The sequence below is a fragment of the Bison bison genome, unplaced genomic scaffold (assembly GCF_000754665.1).
Source record: "Bison bison bison isolate TAMUID 2011002044 unplaced genomic scaffold, Bison_UMD1.0 scf7180017864238, whole genome shotgun sequence".
NCBI lineage: Eukaryota > Metazoa > Chordata > Mammalia > Artiodactyla > Bovidae > Bison > Bison bison.
Genome location: NW_011494810.1, coordinates 2,727,440 through 2,744,181, shown reverse-complemented (window position 1 = coordinate 2,744,181; position 16,742 = coordinate 2,727,440). Strand labels below are relative to the sequence as shown.

At 38.6% G+C, this 16,742-nt stretch overlaps 1 protein-coding gene across 7 annotated transcripts in view; it reads left to right on the top strand.

The window, feature by feature from the left end:
* Window positions 1-16,742, top strand: part of NSD1 (nuclear receptor binding SET domain protein 1) — a 153,833-nt gene that overhangs the window by 36,089 nt on the left and 101,002 nt on the right. The window contains exon 2 of one of the 7 annotated variants that reach the window (XM_010846569.1): window positions 10,002-10,116. The exons of the other annotated variants lie outside the window; for them this stretch is intronic. The gene's annotated coding sequence lies outside the window, so the exon portion shown is untranslated. The remainder of the gene's footprint in view (window positions 1-10,001; window positions 10,117-16,742) is intronic. 7 annotated transcript variants of the gene reach the window in all.

Here is a 16,742-nt window from a genome sequence, read left to right as displayed (position 1 = left end):
TTCCTATTTGGAGCCAGTCTGTTGTTCCATGTCCAGTTCTAACTGTTGCTTCCTGACCTGCATACAAATCTCTCAAGAGGCAGGTCAGGTAGTTTGGTATTCCCATCTCTTTCAGAATTTTCCACAGTTTATTGTGATCCACACAGTCAAAGGCTTTGGCATAGTCAATAAAGCAGAAATAGATGTTTTTCCGGAACTCTCTTGCTTTTTCCATGATCCAGCGGATGTTAGCAATTTGATCTCTGGTTCCTCTGCCTTTTCTAAAACCAGCTTGAACATCAGGAAGTTCACGGTTCACATATTGCTGAAGCCTGGCTTGGAGAATTTGAGCATTACTTTACTAGCGTGTGAGATGAGTGCAATTGTGCGGTAGAATTAACTGGTGAACTCCAAGAGGGTTTACACCAAGGGGGACCTTCCTGGCCTAATGCTGCCAGTGTCTCCGTCCTGTGGTGAGCCCCCGCTGACCCGCACTTCACAGGAGATGCTCCAGCACTAGCAGGTATTTTTGGTTCAGTCTCCTGTGGGGTCACTGCTCCTTTCCTCTGGATCTTGGTGTGCAGAAGACCTTGTTGGTGTGCTCCAAGACTGGAGTCTCTGTTTCCCCCAGTCCTGTGGAAGTCCTATAATCAAATCCCGCTGTCCTTCAAAGCCAGATTCCATGGGGGTTCCCAGTCCTTTTGTCAGATCTCCAGGTTGGGAAGTCTGATGTGAGGTTCAGAACCTTCACAGCAGTTGGATAACTTTGCTATTACTGTTCTCCTATTTGTTTGTCCCCCATCCGGTGGGTATGGGATTTGATTTTATCGTGATTGTGCCCCACCTACAATCTCACTGTGGCATCATCTTTGTCTTTGGACAAGGGGTATCTTTTTTTGGTGGTTCCAGCATCCTCCTGTGGAGGAGGAGCTAGTTGCAATTTTGCAATTTTGGTGTTTTCACAGGAGGAGATGAGCGCATGTCTTTCTACTCCGCCGTCTTGAATCGGAAGTCCATGGTGTATGATCATTTCAAGGTGTTGTTAGATTCAATTTGCTAGTATTTTACTGAGAATTGTGCATTAATATTCATCAAAGGTATTGGCCTGTGGATTTCTTTTTTGGTAGTGTCTTTGTCTAGTTTTAATATTAGGGTTATGGTGGCCTCATAGAATGTCTGGGAGTTTTCCCTCTTAAGTCTTTTGGAAGAGGTTTGAGAAGAATTGGTATAAGTTCTTTGTATGTTTGGTAGAATTGAACTGTGAAAGCCATCTGATTCTGTACTGTTTGTAGAGAGGTTTTCAGATTTTTTTAAAAATTACTGATTCTATTTCACTTCTAGTGATTGGTCTGTTTAAATTATGTATATCTTCTCGATTCGGTTTTGTGGGTTGTAAGTTTCTAGAAACTTAGAGGTTGTTGAATTTTTTTCACGTACAATTGTTCATAGTGTTGTCTTATGACCTTTTGCATTTCAGTATCAATTGTTATTTTTCTTTTTTCATTTCTTATTTCATTTGGGTCCTTTCTCCGTGAGCCTGGCTAGAGGTTTGTCAATTTTGTTTACCCTTTCAAAGAACTAGCTATTGGCTTCATTGATTTTTTTTTTCCCCCTATTGTTTTGAAAATCTCTTTCATTTCCTACCTGATCTTTATTATCTCTTTCTTTCTATTGACTTTTAGGTTTTGTTTGTTGGTTCTTTTTTCTGATTCTTTTAGACGGTAGCTTACGTTGTTTATTTGATACTTTTCTTGTTTTTTGAGGAAGGCCTGTATTACTGTGAACTTCTCTCTTAAGAACTGCTTTTCCTACATACCATAGATGTTGTGTTGCTTTGTTTTCATTTTCATTTATCTCAAAGTATATTTTAAAATTTTCTCTTTGATTTCATTGTTGACCCATTAGTTTTGTAGGAACATGTTGGTTAGTCTCCGTGTAATCTTTTTTTTTCCCCTCTTTTTCTGTGATTGGTTTGTACTTTTTATGCCATTGTGGTCAGAAAAGATGCTTGAAATAATTTCTGTATTCTTAAATTTGTTGAGGCTTGTTTTGTGCTGTAGAGAATGTTCAATATGTACTTGAAAAGAACGTGTATTCTGGTGGGGTTTTTTTTTTTTTGGATGTAATTTCCTGAAAATATCAAGTAAGTTTTAACTGTTCTATTGTATCATTTAGGATCTCTTGCCTTATTGATTTTCTGTCCAGAAGATCCATCTGTTGATCTAAATGGGACATTAAAGTATCCTAATATTATATTCCCATCAGTTTCTCTCTGTCTGTTACTATTTGTTTAATGTGTTTGGGTGTTCCTGTATTGGCCGCATGCTGATGGGTGTAATACCCCTTCCTTGTGTTGATCCTTCTATCATTTTCTTTGTGGCCTTTGTTTTATCTGATATGAATATTGACAGCCTTGCTTTGTTGTCATGCATTCCATTTTTTTCCATCCCCTCTCTTTCAGTCTGTGTGTTTTCTTTGCCCTAAAGTGGGTCTCTCTCTCTCTCTCCTCTTTCTGGCTGCACTAGTGGCTTGTGGGACCTTAGTTTCCTGACCAGGGATCAAACTTGTGCCCATGGCAGAGTCCCAGCCACTGGACTGCTTTTCCCTACTCCATATCTTTTGATTGAAGCATTTAGTTCATTGACATTTAAAGTAATTATTGATAGATATGTTTTTATTGCCATCTTAATCCTTGTTTTACTTTTGAGTTCGTATTTCTTTTTTGTTCTTTCCTTTTTCCTTTTGTGGTTTGATGATTTTCTTTTGTGTTATGCTTGTGTTCTCTTTTTGTTTTTACTTTCATCCACATTTTCTGATTTTGATGTCCTCTTTTCCATCTTTGTGTTTATTCTTTTGCTGTTCTTTTTTGTTGTTGTTGTTCATATTGATTGTAACTTTCAGAAAATTTTATTTTTTCTTTTAATTTGTATACAGGCTTATTTAAATAATTTACTTGAGAATTGTGATTTTCTCTCTATTATAGCTGCTTGATTTTTTTTCCTTTTTTATTTAGAGAAGACTTCAGTATTTCTTTTAGAATAGGTTTAGTATTGTATTCTTTCAGTTTTTGCTTGTGTGAGAAATTCTTTCTTTCTCCTTATATTCTAAATGATAATCTTGTTGGGTAGAGTATTCTAGGTTGCAAATTTCTCCCTATCAGTACCTTGATTGTATCTTGCCACTTCTGGCCTCTGCAGCATTTCTGTAGAGAATCAGCTGATAGCCTTACAGGGTTTCTCTTGTAGTTAACTTTTGTTTTCCTCTTGCTGCCTTGGAGAAGAATCCATACTCTCTTTAACTTTTGTTATTTTAATTATAATATGTCTTGGTATAGGTCTGTTTTGGATTCAACTTGTTTGGGACCCGTTAATGCTTCCTTACCTGGATTATCTGTTTCATTCGTGAGGTTTGGGACATGTTTAGCTATAATTTCTTCAAATACGTATTTGATTTGTTTCTTCTCTTTCTGGAATCCCTATTATGTGTAGATTGGCACACTATATTTTATATATATATATATATATATATTGCATAGGTTTCTTGTATTGCTTTCAGTTTTCTTTTTTCCATTTGGCTTTCTGCCTGATAGTCTTATTGGATAATTTCCATTATTCTGTCTTCCAGATCACATGTTCATTCTTCTGCATTATTTAACCTGCTATTTATTGCCTGTAGCTTGGGTTTTGTCTCAGCAAATGAGTTTCCTAATTTTTCTTGGCTTCCCTTTCTAGTTTCTAGTTTCTTTTTACAGTAGTCCACATTTCTATTGATAGCCTTTCTTAATTCCTTGATTACTTTCATTGCTTCCTTTTTGAACTTGGTGTCTGTTAAACTGAAGAGATTTGTTTCATGGTTTGTTCTTTCAGGGGAATTCTCTTGATCTTATAATTGGTAGTGGTAACTTTGCTTTTCTATTTTACTTATATTTCTTACTCTATGAGTTTATGAAAAACAGTTTTTTGCTGTGGTCTTCGAGGGGTCTTTTTATGTGGGAGCATCCCTTGTAGTCTCCAAGTTTTCACATTTTTGGTGTGAGGGCTGTTTTTAGTATGGATGCCTGCTACCTCTTTCCTCAGTGTGTGCTGACTTTTATCCCCTTGATAAAGGGGTGTACCTTGTGTTGTGACCACAGCCTGCACTGGAAGTTGAGCGTGGCCACCTCTTTGCTCTGTGGTTGTCATAGCCCTGTTATGGGCAGAGTCTGCTCCTTAGTTGTAGGAGCGAAAGTGAAAGTCACTCGGTCGTGTCCGACTCTTTGTGACCACCTGGACTTTACAGTCCATGGAATTCTCCAGGCCAGAATACTGGAGTGGGTAGCCTTTCCTTTCTCCAGGGTATCTTCCCAACCCAGGGATCAAATCCAGGTCTCCCGCATTGCAGTCAGATTCTTTACCATCTGAGCCACAGGAAGCCCAGGAATACTGGAGTGGGTACCCTATCCCTTCTCCAGCAAATCTTCCCAACCCAGGAATTGACTGGGGTCTCCTGCGTTGCAGGCGGATTCTTTACCAACTGAGCTATCAGGGAAGCCCATAGTTGTAGGAGTAGAAGCCCTCAGTTTCTGAGCTGTGCTGTGAGGTAGATGGGATTGGAGCATTCCCATTGGTAGAGGAGCCACTGAGTATTCCTCTGCTGGAGCTGTCCACTGGGGAGTGTGCTTTGTGGTGTCACCTAAAACCTATTGTGTAAGCTCACAAAGTACACTGTTGCTGGCACTGTCCTCATCCCTGATTCAACTGTGGGAATGATGATTGTAGGCCCTGGTGTCCCTCAGGCACTGCATTTACAAAACTACCGGTGTGTATCTACCAGCTCAGATCCAGTGAAGTCTGGTACCAGGACCAGAGTAATTGCAGTGTGGGAACTATGGAAGCAGCTCAGACCCTGGCCCAGCCTCCATGTGCCTACTCCCACACAGCCCACATCTGCTAAGGCCAGACCTGTCCTGGCCTTGGGGGCACCCATTGTCTACTTGGGTGTCCCACAGGTACTGAGTATAAAAAGCTGGCAGCCTCGCCCCTTTTCTTGATTAATCTTTTGCTTGATTGTTGCAGGCCTTTTTAGTTGTTCAAGATGGTTGTGTAGTTGTTTGTGGTAGTTTTTCTTTCTCCTGTTGAGTTGTTATTTTTGTGGAGGGACTGGCCTTTAACGTTGCCATTCGAGACATATTTGACCGTTACAGCCTTTGTGCAGTTTTTTGGGAGTTTATTTTTTGTATTCATTGTTGGGCCTCGTTTTTCTCTTTTTGGCAACACCTTACGACATGTGGGATCCTAGTTCCCTGACCAGGGATCGAACCTGTACCCCCTGCAGTGGAAGAGGGGAGTCTTAACCACTGGACCACTGGAGAAGGTCCCCAGACCTTGCTTTTATTAGGGAAAATCAAGTAAGAATGGAATCTGGTGAAGAAGTTAAACTGATAGATAGTAGTTTAGGTTCTGCATGTAATTTGTAATTAATATGAAAGAGTTTTATCATGTGGTATGTAGAGTTGACTTGTTAGTAGTTTTTTACTACAGATAAATCTGTCTACCACCTGTCTTTGTAACAGCCCACCAGCCAAGAATAGTTTTTTTGTTTTTGAATGGGATCAAATCAAATCAAAAAGAAAATATTATGTACCGTGTTAAAATGATACAAAATTAAAATTTCAGTAACCAAAAAGTTCTGCTGAAACTTGGGTTTTTTATGTGTTGTCTGTGGCTACTTTTGTACTATAATGGAAGAATTGAGTAGTTGGGAAAAAGACTGTATGAAATATTTACTATTTGGACGTTAACAGAAAAAGTTATCACTCTCCTGTGTAAGTTATCCTGAGAACTATTTTAAATGGTCTTGTAAGGACCATACTTGTTTGCAAATTCTGGTGTGTTATGTCAAAATATTGTTCATAAACACATCTCATATTTTAAGTTTTAATGAATTAAAACTAATTCATTAGTTAAATTAACTACAGATACAACTTTGCTGGTTAATGGGAAAGATGTTTATAGGTAGTCTGATACTCATATTGTTACTTGGTTAGCATTTCTTCTTACTCTCTTAATACTCTTCCTTGGTTTTCAGAAAGGTGGATAAAAAGTTCTGTGTTCCCATAATACTGTTACAGCATTTTTCATATATGTTTTGATTATTGTTCTGTCCTGTATCCCCCCAGTAAACTTACAACTTCAAGCTTGGGATTGTGTTGTCTTTATTTTGTATCTTTGAGCCCTGCTACAGTTTCTCATAAGTAGGTAAGCAACAAATATTTTTAGGAGGAAAGAATGAATATTCTGTTAGAGAAATATCTAAGTCATTTCTCATTCTTGATCTTCAGAGAGGAAAGAGATTAAATCTAGATGTATATTTTAGAGATGTGAATTAAAATAAGTAGGGTCTTGTCAGAGACTGAATCAGTTGTAGGAAATTGTTATACATTCAAATACTACTGGCCAAAACTGTTACTATCTTTTAACTCACCAAAGTATAGATTGTACGTATTTATTACTTCATTGATTTTGTTTTGGGGCTGTGTCATCAACTATGTGATCACAAAAAACGAGGGTTAATTTTCTGTGGTCAGTAGAAAGATAATTTGAATTGCATTTACGTTATTGGAAATAGTATTTAAAGTCTTATTCAGAGGTTATTCTTGGAAGGGCAAATAGTGTTAAAGCTTTGTCTATGATACATAGTAGTATTTAAACCACATGGAAAAGGATATTTTGTATGTCACTTAAAATAATAATACACAAGGTAAAATTCTAAAAATATCTCTAGAATGGCAAGTGATACATCCTGTCTGCATTTTACAGTAAAGCTTATTTGTGATGTGAACATTCAAATTAGAAAATTCTACTTTTTCTTCATTTTAGTTTCTTCAAACAGTGTTTCAAAATTGAAGTGTTAAAAACTAAATTGTTCTTTTAAATTTTATGATTGCAAATTCTGAATACTGTCTACATTTTATTTGATATGTTTAAAATAGGTTTTATCATTACTTTTCCTGATTAGTACAGTATAAATCTAAAAGGATTGTGTTAAAAGAGTTTATACTAACTTAGAAAAATTTAAAAAAAAATTTGGTTTTCAAAAATCTGCCTCTGGTGATATGCTCAGGTTTTTCTTTTAACTCTAGATCTTAGTTCAGAGTCCAAGCCCAGACTTTTTGCAGAGAGCAAGATGGTAGGTACCCAAACTTTGGGAATCAGTCAGAATTGAACTCAACAATTAATGATGTCCCATTGGAAATTTTCTGTTTTGGGTTTCTCAGTAGTAAAATGGAGGTTAATACCCCACCTATTAGCATTTTTTATGATTCCATTATATTACATGTAAAAGGTCTTGGCACATGGTTGAAGGTTTTCAGAAATGTTTTTTCCTCTAAACCGAAGATTCACGTTGGTCCCAATTTCTAAAGGGTCAAAGTTTTTCTTTAAAGAGTCAAATACTGATCCACAAACATTGGGTTTTCAAGCTATGTGGGTCCGATTAGCTCAGCATATTTACTTAACTTCAGTAGATTTAAGACCTGTGGGCTCTTCATCATTTGAGTTGGTGTTTGATCCTATTTGTTCACCAGAAACTTCAGATACATCATTTTCATAAATGCAACAGGTTTAGCATTGAGAATCTACATGGATAATCTGTGAAACTTGTTTTCTGGTTCCTTCCAGTTTGTATCAGGGTCCCCTTAGCACATGCTGTAGCTTTCTTTTCTCAACAGATCTTTGTATTTTTATTTTTGATTCTGTGTGGGAATCATACCATACACTACTGAAGGGGACTAGTTAAATTTCTGGAATATTCCAAGCAGACTACTGGCAGCCAAAGGAGAAAATGCCCATTGGCTGTGGTTTTTAAATGAGTGTGACACTTTAGCAGGTACTTTGCACCTCTGTGCATGCAGCTGTTGTTTTCCCACTTACATGTAAGTAGGACTTAAAGCTGCTTTATGTTGCAGGGAGTAAAATGAAAGATACAAACTTTTACAATATCTCATTAAGTTATTTTTTTATCTTTCATTTATTCATTCATTATTCAACAAATATTGAGCATTAACAATGTGCCAGACACTGTTTTAAGTACTGGGAATATAGTGACCCTCCTTTGAGTACTGTGTGGGAGGCTAACATTAAACTGGATACTCCACAATACCTATGTAACTACAGTTAAACTGAGGATTAGGAAGGGAAGTAGGGAATTCCCTAGCAGTCCAGTGGTTCGGACTCTGTCATTCCCAGGGGCCTGGGTTTGATCCTTAGTCCAGGAGCTAAGATCCTACAAGCCACACTGTGCGATCCCCACCTCCGCCCTCACAAAGAAAGAAAGGGGGAGAGGGAGAGGAAAAGTATAGGGAACTTGGAGCTTGCATCCCAGGAAGACTTGATATAGTTTGGTGCTTACTTAGGGAGTTTTCCCTGAGAATGTGGAGACTGGGAATCCAAAGATTAAGTAAGAGTTAACTGGACATAAAAGAGATTGGGAGGGTAGTGGTGAGAGTGGGAGAAATGAATTTTCTTTTTCTTGAATGTGTATCTTTTTTCTTTTTAAATTTTTTATTGAAATATGGTTACACTGTTGTGTTAGTTTAATGTGTACAGCAGAGTGACTCATTTATACATGTATTCTTTTTTTAGGTACTTTTCCATTATAGGTTATTACAACATGGTTCCATGTGCTGTACAACAGGTCCTTGTTGGTTATTTATTTTAGACATAGTAGTGTGTATATTTTAATTCCAAACTCCTACTTTATCTCCACTTCTCTTTCCCCTTTGGTAATCATAAATTTGTTTTCTGTGTCTGTGAGTCTATTTCTGTTTTGTAAATAAGTTCATTTGTATCAGTTTTTTAGATCCCACATGTATATGATAGGATTGTTTTTTTGGCTTCACTAGTAAGATAATCTCTGGGTCCTTTCATGTTGCTGCAGATAGCATTATTTCATTCTTTTTATAGGGGAGAAGGGAACTAAAAGACCATTTTAGGCAGAGGAACAAGCTTGAGTAAAGGCTAAAAGGAACTACAGTAATTTAGTAATTGTGCAAAGTCTGTGAGCTTATGATTGAATCCTGGGCATCCTGAGAATCTGCCTTTCAGATTTCCTTTCTTTTTTTAATTCAGAGATAGATTGTGTACTCACATTGACTATGGTGAGAGGAAACTCTTTATACCAATGTCCAGATTTTCCTCTCTCTCTCATGATGCCTTCTAAATAAATTATTTGTTTCAGTTAAGATTTTAGAGCCATTCTTTTTTGTTTCCTGCTTGAAAATGGCATTTTACAACCTTATATGCTATAAAAGATTTATAGTGAAAAGTATTTAAATCAGCCAGTTTCTGTCCCTGGTAAATCAGTTTATCAGTTCTTATGTGTTATCCTTTGAGATATTTTATACATATATAAGCAAATGCATATACTATTCACTCCATTTTGGTTTTGTTTTTAAATAATGGTGGTGCACACTATTACTTTTTTTAGTGTAAAAATATTTTAATAACTAGGTTTTTTTTAGAATTTTTATTTTATATTGGAGTACAGTTAGATTAACATGTTGTGATTCAGCTCATTTAGACTATTACAGAGTACTGATCAGAATTCCTTGGGCTATACATCCTTGTTGGTTATCTATTTTCTTTCTTTTTTTTTTCTTGGCCACATCACACAGCTTGTGGGATCTTAGTTCCCACACCAGGGATTGAACCCTGGGCCCTCCACAATGAGAGCACGGAGTCCTAACCACTGGACAGCCAGAGAGTTCCCTGTTTATTTTAAATATAATAATGTTTACATGTGAATTCCAAAGTTCCAGTTGGTCTATTCCACAATCCCCATAACCATAAATTCGTTATGTAAGGCCCTGAGTCTGTTTGTAAATAAGTTAATTTATGTCGTTTAAAAAAATTTCCTCATATAATCAATATCATATGTTTGAAATGGAATCTCATCCAGAACATCAGTATAGAACAGAAAAGAGATGGCGCTGCTTTAATTTGGGATGGAGAAAAGGCATATTTTCTTCTTCCTCTCTTGGGCAGACCCTGAGGGACTCTTCAAGATACACTCTCTGAGGAACACAATTGAAACTACTTTTTGGATGGAGTTTCAGCACAAGGATTTTGAGAAGTCCAGAGGGAGAGATCACCTGAACCAGTAAATGTAAAATGTGTTGTTACAGGGGGAAACAGTTGGTGTCACATGTGGAGGAGGGCAAGGGGGAAGGAAGCCAGTTCACCTGTGTTTGGGCTGTCTATTTCTGTTCTTTAGAATAGTCTATTAATAGATAATAAATGTTAATTAAACGTTCCTTTAGAGATACATACTGAAGTATCATGAAGGAAAATATATCTGGGGATTTGCTTCAAAATAATCAAGACATGAGGTTTGTAGATCATCACAGCTTGTACCAAAATTCATGCATCCTGGGTCTCTCCATTGTATGAGAGGGCTGGTGTTGTAGGGTATTAAGACTGGAAAGACAGCATAGCCTTAGGGAAAAGACACTAGAATAGAAGGCCACATATTCTAGTCGTCTTGTTATCTTGAGGAAATCACTTAGGTATGGCAAAAAACATTGCTTTTTTTTTTTTTTTTTAAGGTACATGGGGACATATAAAGTTAGATTGGGTAAAATTTGCCTTTTATTTATTTATTTATGTTTTCTCCATGCCAGTTTTATTGCCCCTTTTTTTAAATTGCAGAAAGCTATACAAATTGTTTTACTGTGTTTTCTGAGGGCATCTTTGTTTTAAACTTGAGCTGACTCAAGTTTAGTACTATCCGTTAGTGACTTGTCTCCTTACAGTATTGATTAATTTCTCTTAACAGTATTGACTAATTTTGACTCAGATAAAGAAGTACAGTAAGGAGAACAGATGTCTTTTTTGAAGAGACTGAGGCATCTTCTGTTAGTTGAATTATGATGTAAAGGTGTTGTGAGGAACATTACCTGGTGAGAGTTTATGAGCAGAATCCCCTTATTGAATGAGAGAGTAAGGTCACTGATTGTGTTGAGGTTGAGTATAGTTACAGATACTAAAGGCTGATGTTTTTATTTGTTTTTCTGTGTTGTGATCTAGTGAAAAGAGTATGGGCAATTGAACAGAGCACAGACATGGCTCTGTTTGGCATTTACCAGCTCACTTCCCATTTCTGAGCCTCAGATTCTACACCTAAAACAGATAGTAATTGATATCTGCCTCATTGTCACTATGAGATTTAAAATAGAAAGAATATACATTTTCATTTTCTCCTACTTGGAGTATCAGAAAAACACTTCCTTTTTCTTGTGTGACTTTACATTGGAATTGTATAGTCAGTTACCTCTTGCTGGTGTCAGAATACCTTTTTAAAAAATTTTTCTTACCTGTTCTCCCCCACCAAAACAAACTCACTCAGGCCTATAATTACAATAAAATACTAGCTAGCTATATGGTTTGTTTTCAACCTTGGCTGTTCATCAGATGCACAACTAGATGCCAAAAACCTCACTTTGTGTATATTGAATCAGAGTCTCCAGGCCTGTGGGTGGGTATGAGGGTCTGGCTAGGATTGAGAACCGTTGATCTGCTGCTTCTGAAGCAGAAGCAAATCCGTAAAAGGCATAGACTAAAGCAGAAGTCAGAGGGAAAATAAGCCCCAGGTCATACCCAATAGTTACATGGTATAATGATGAATGGGAATCGTGGGGACATAATAGCTTCTCAAACAGTGAAAGAAAAATTTGTGGACAGAAAGACTGTGAAAAATGAAGTGATTTATGCTGTAATGTTTTGGCACTAAGTTTTCTATTGTAGCAAAAATGCTTCTTGTCAGTGTTACGAAATTCTCCAGATTAAGAGTTCAAGGATATCTCCAAACTAATGTTTAAATCATTCAGTTCCAGTATAACGTACAGACATAATGGTATACATGCCATTTTCTTTTCTTGCATCAGGCCAGAGAGTATATCTCTCCTCTCTCGTTCTAGCCTTTTGGGGTTGGAGAGGGCTGCACCCTTTCAGGCCTGTCTTCTGTGCTGTTATCAAACCTGTTTTATTGTGGGTTTGAGAATTTTTATGGCATAAAGCCAAAGGTCTGGGCTAAGCAGGAATGCCTTGGCCTGCATGTTTCTGTTCTACCTTGTGAGCAGGCTGCCCTTTGTGAGCAGCTTCATGCTACATCCAGGCGGGGCTTCCACTGATAGTCTCCTAGCCTCAGCCTTAATTACTGTGTGGTCCTCAATACACCTGTTTCCATGACTAGCCTAGCAGCTGCTCTACTTTCCAGCTTTCAGTGGACCAGTTCCCTGCTTTTCTGCTGTCCTTTTCCAAGACTTCAGTGATTTTCTTTGATCTATTGTCAATGACTTTCTCTTTGATCTTTTGTTTCTGATACTTAGCCAATAAACAAGAGGTCATTTCTTACTCATAACAATTAAGTTGTACACAATAATCTTTAGTCTTTTGCCTCAGCTTGCTGTAGGTTAAAATTGTAATGCTGCCAGAAATCGTTTATCTAACTACTCTTTGCTAGATTTTTTTTTGCTACATGGGTCCCAGATCCCCTTTTTTTCTCAGTGAAAGTTAATAGACGTAGCTCTGACTGCCATCTGCACTGTAGAGAGGATTGGTGAGAGGAGACTTAAGGACTCCAGTTCACTCCTTTGTTCTGTGATTGGTATGGTGAAGTAGGGATCAGACGATGCTGACTTCTAATTCCCACCTTTTGTTAAAGCTCTCTACACTTCTGACAGGATCACTCTTTGTCTCTCTTTCCTGGTCTGCTGTAAATATGGGATAATAAAAACTGTGCTGCCTACCTCACCTGGTTGTTTTTGAGATTCATATGATCAAATGGATGTTAAAAGAGCTTTGACAACTAGAATACACACAAACATTTATTTGACTATGTAGCTGTGAGCAAGGTGGGAGTAAAGCAGATGCTTAAAGTACTATTTTACTTTCTATTCTAGAGTTGAACATTTCCTTTACAGTTCTGGTTGATAATGGGAAAGGAAATCACAATTCTCATAAGGTAGAAGAATTGTAATCACTGACTAAAAATAGCTATAATTTATTTTTGATTTCTTGTACTGAATTAAAAATAGTATTAGAGTTGTTCAGCCTCCTACAAAATTGGAGGTATTATCCTGCTTCACAGGCAGAGAAACAAACTGCCAACTAAGAGAGGTAGAGTAACTCTTCAGAGTCTCACAGGTGGTTTAAGAGCATAGCAGGAGTTAAGCCCGTACATTTCTGTTATGCTGACTGGCAGTGTATTTAATTCCTCATTTAATTATAAGCAAATGTATATGAAGGATTAAGACTTTAAATTTAGTCACTCTGAGTTCAGTTCAGTTCAGTCACTCAGTCGTGTCCAACTCTTTGTGACCCCGTGAACCGCAGCACACCAGGCCTCCTTGTCCATCACCGACTCCCGGAGTTCACCCAAATCCATGTCCACTGAGTTGGTGATGCCATCCAACCATCTCATCCTCTGTCGTCCCCTTCTCCTCCTGCCCTCAATCTTTCCCAGCATCAGGGTCTTTTCAAATGAGTCAGCTCTTCTCATCAGGTGGCCAAAGTATTAGTGAATTACATATGCACAGAATAGTATAGCTATTTATCTTGTTACCCTACTTATCTCATAGTCATGGACAAGTCATTTGGTCCCTCTGTCTTTCACAGTCTCTTTGGGAATAGTTTATCCCTCAGAGAGGACACTCATTTTTAATAAGTTCTAGAAAGTGAAAGGCAGTGGCACCCCACTCCAGTACTCTTGCCTGGAAAATCCCATGGACGGAGGAGCCTGGAAAGCTACAGTCCATGGGGTTGCTGAGGGTTGGATACGACTGAGCGATTTCACTTTCACTTTTCACTTTCATGCATTGGAGAAGGAAATGGCAACCCGCTCCAGTGTTCTTGCCTGGAGAATCCCAGGGACAGGGGAGCCTGGGGGGCTGCCGTCTATGGGGTCACACAGAGTCGGACACGACTGAAGTGACAGCAGCAGCAGCAGCAGAAAGTGAAAGTCGCTCAGTCATGTTCGACTCTTTACGACCGAATGGAATTCTCCAGGCCAGAATATTGGAGTGAGTAGCCTTTCCCTTCTCCAGGGGATCTTCCCAACCCAGGGATCAAACCCAGGTTTCCCACATTGCAGGCAGATTCTTTACCAGCTGAGCTACCAGGGAATCTTAATAAGTTATAATACTATGTAAATTATATAATAGCATTGGAATTGTGTTTCTATTTAAATATTTTTAGGTCAGTTATTTTGAATTTGAAATATTTCTCTAAACATAGTGTTAAATGGAGGTTAAGTGCCTGTGCTGCCATATTAATTCTTAAAATAATTGAAATAATACCTTTGCAAAGAAACACAGTGAATAATAATATAGCAGCTGCTTTTGAGTTGTAACTTTGTGTTAGGCCCTTTATAACTTTGTAAGTTTGACTTCAGAGAGTCAATGTTTTTTTAAATTTATTAATTAATTTTGGCTGTCCTGGGTCTTCCTTGCTACATAGGCTTTTCTCTAGATACGGAGAGTTACTCTTTAGTTGTGCTACACGGGCTCCTCGTTGTGATGGCTTCCTTGTTGTGAAACACAGGCCCTAGAGTGCCCGGGCTTCAGTAGTTGTGGTATATGGGCTTAGTTGCTCCATGGCATGTGGAATCTTCTCACATCAGGGATCGAACCCGTCTCTTGCATTGGCAGACGTATTCTTTACCACTGAGACACCAGGGAAGCCCCAGAAAATTTCTGTATAGCATTCAAATGTATTTGTTGTTCTTCAGTCGCTCATTCATGTCCCGACTCTTTGCAACCCCATGGGCTGCAGCACGCCAGGCTTCCTTGTCCTTCACTATCTCCCGGAGTTTGCTCAAACTCATGTCCATTGAGTCAGTGATGCCATCCAGCCATCTCATCCTCTGTCGTCCCCTTCTCCTGCCTCCAATCCCTCCCAGCATCAGGGTCTTTTCCAATGAGTCAACTCTTCTCATGAGGTGGCCAAAGTACTGGAGTTGCAGCTTTAGCATCAGTCCTTCCAATGAACACCCAGGACTGGTATCCTTTAGAATGGACTGGTTGGATCTCCTTGCAGTCCAAGGGACTCTCAAGAGTCTTCTCCAACACCACAGTTCAAAAGCATCAATTCTTCAGCGCTCAGCTTTCTTCACAGTCCAACTCTCATTTCCATACATGACCACAGGAAAAACCATAGCCTTGACAAGACGGACCTTTGTTGGCAAAGTAATAGCTCTGCTTTTGAATATACTATCTAGGTTGGTCATAATTTTCCTTCCAAGGAGTAAGCGTCTTTTAATTTCATGGCTGCAGTCACCATCTGCAGTGATTTTGGAGCCCAAAAAAACAAAGTCTGACACTGTTTCCACTGTTTCCCCATCTATTTCCCATGAAGAGATGGGACCAGCTGCCATGATCTTCGTTTTCTGAATGTTGAGCTTTAAGCCAACTTTTTCACTCTCCTCTTTCACTTTCATCAAGAGGCTTTTCTCCGAGGAATTCCCTAAAGTTATTGAGTTGGCCAAAGAGTTCCTATGGTTTTAAAGTAAAAGTAAAAGACACATTTTCACCAAGAATTATTGAACAACACATTTACCGTTTTGTTCTACTTCGTTCTGACATTTTTCAGGCAACTTTATAATCCTACCTTACCAAACTTTTTATCTTTTTGAGCAAAGAACTGTACCAGGTACTTTTTACAGTCTTCCAGAGAATTGAAATTTTTTCCATTAGGAGAATTTTGTAAAGACTGAAATAAATAGAAATCCAAAGGTGCCTTGTCGGGTGAATACAGTGGATGAATCAGAACTTCCCAGCTAAGCTGTAACAGTTTTTGTCTGGTTATCAAAGAAACATGCAATGTAGTCTTGCTTTTATCCTGATGGAAGATAACGTGGTTTCTGTTGACTAGTTCTGGTCATTTTTTGTCAAGCGCTGCTTTCAGTTGGTCCAACTGGGGGTAGTGCCTGTTGGAATTAATTGTTTTGTTTTCCAGAATTAGCTCATAGTAGAGGATCCCCTTCCAATAGCACAGTATACACAACATTACCTTCTTCGGATGAAGACTGGTCTTTGGTGTGGTTGGTGGGGGTTCATTTCACTTGTTCTATGATCTTTTCTATTCCACAGTATTATATATTATCCACTTTTCATCATGTCAACTGTCTCCTGCATGGTCTAATGTTGACTGTTCTCTATATCTTGATTTAATTGCTATCCCCTTCAACTGGTCTGCTCAACTGTGGAGCATTGCCCAGTGAGAAATCTCCAGTGCAAAACTTAGAAATCCATTTTTTACACATTTGATTAGTCACATCACCTTCTCCACATACTGCACAAATCTTTGTTTGCATCTCAGTTGCATTTTTCAGTTCAGTTCAGTCGCTCAGTCGTGTCCGACTCTTTGCGACCCCATGAATCGCAGCACGCCAGGCATCCCTGTCCATCACCAAATCCCGGTTGGTTCACCCAGACTCACGTCCATCAAGTCAGTGATGCCATCCAGCCATCTCATCCTCTGTCGTCCCCTTCTCCTCCTGTCCCCAATCCCTCCCAGCATCAGAGTCTTTTCCAATGAGTCAACTCTTCGCATGAGGTGGCCAAAGTACTAGAGTTTCAGCTTTAGCAGCATTCCTTCCAAAGAAATCCCAGGGCTGATCTCCTTCAGAACGGACTGGTTGGATCTCCTTGCAGTCCAAGGGACTCTCAAGAGTCTTCTCCAACACCACAGTTCAAAAGCATCAATTCTTCAGCGCTCAGCTTTCTTCCT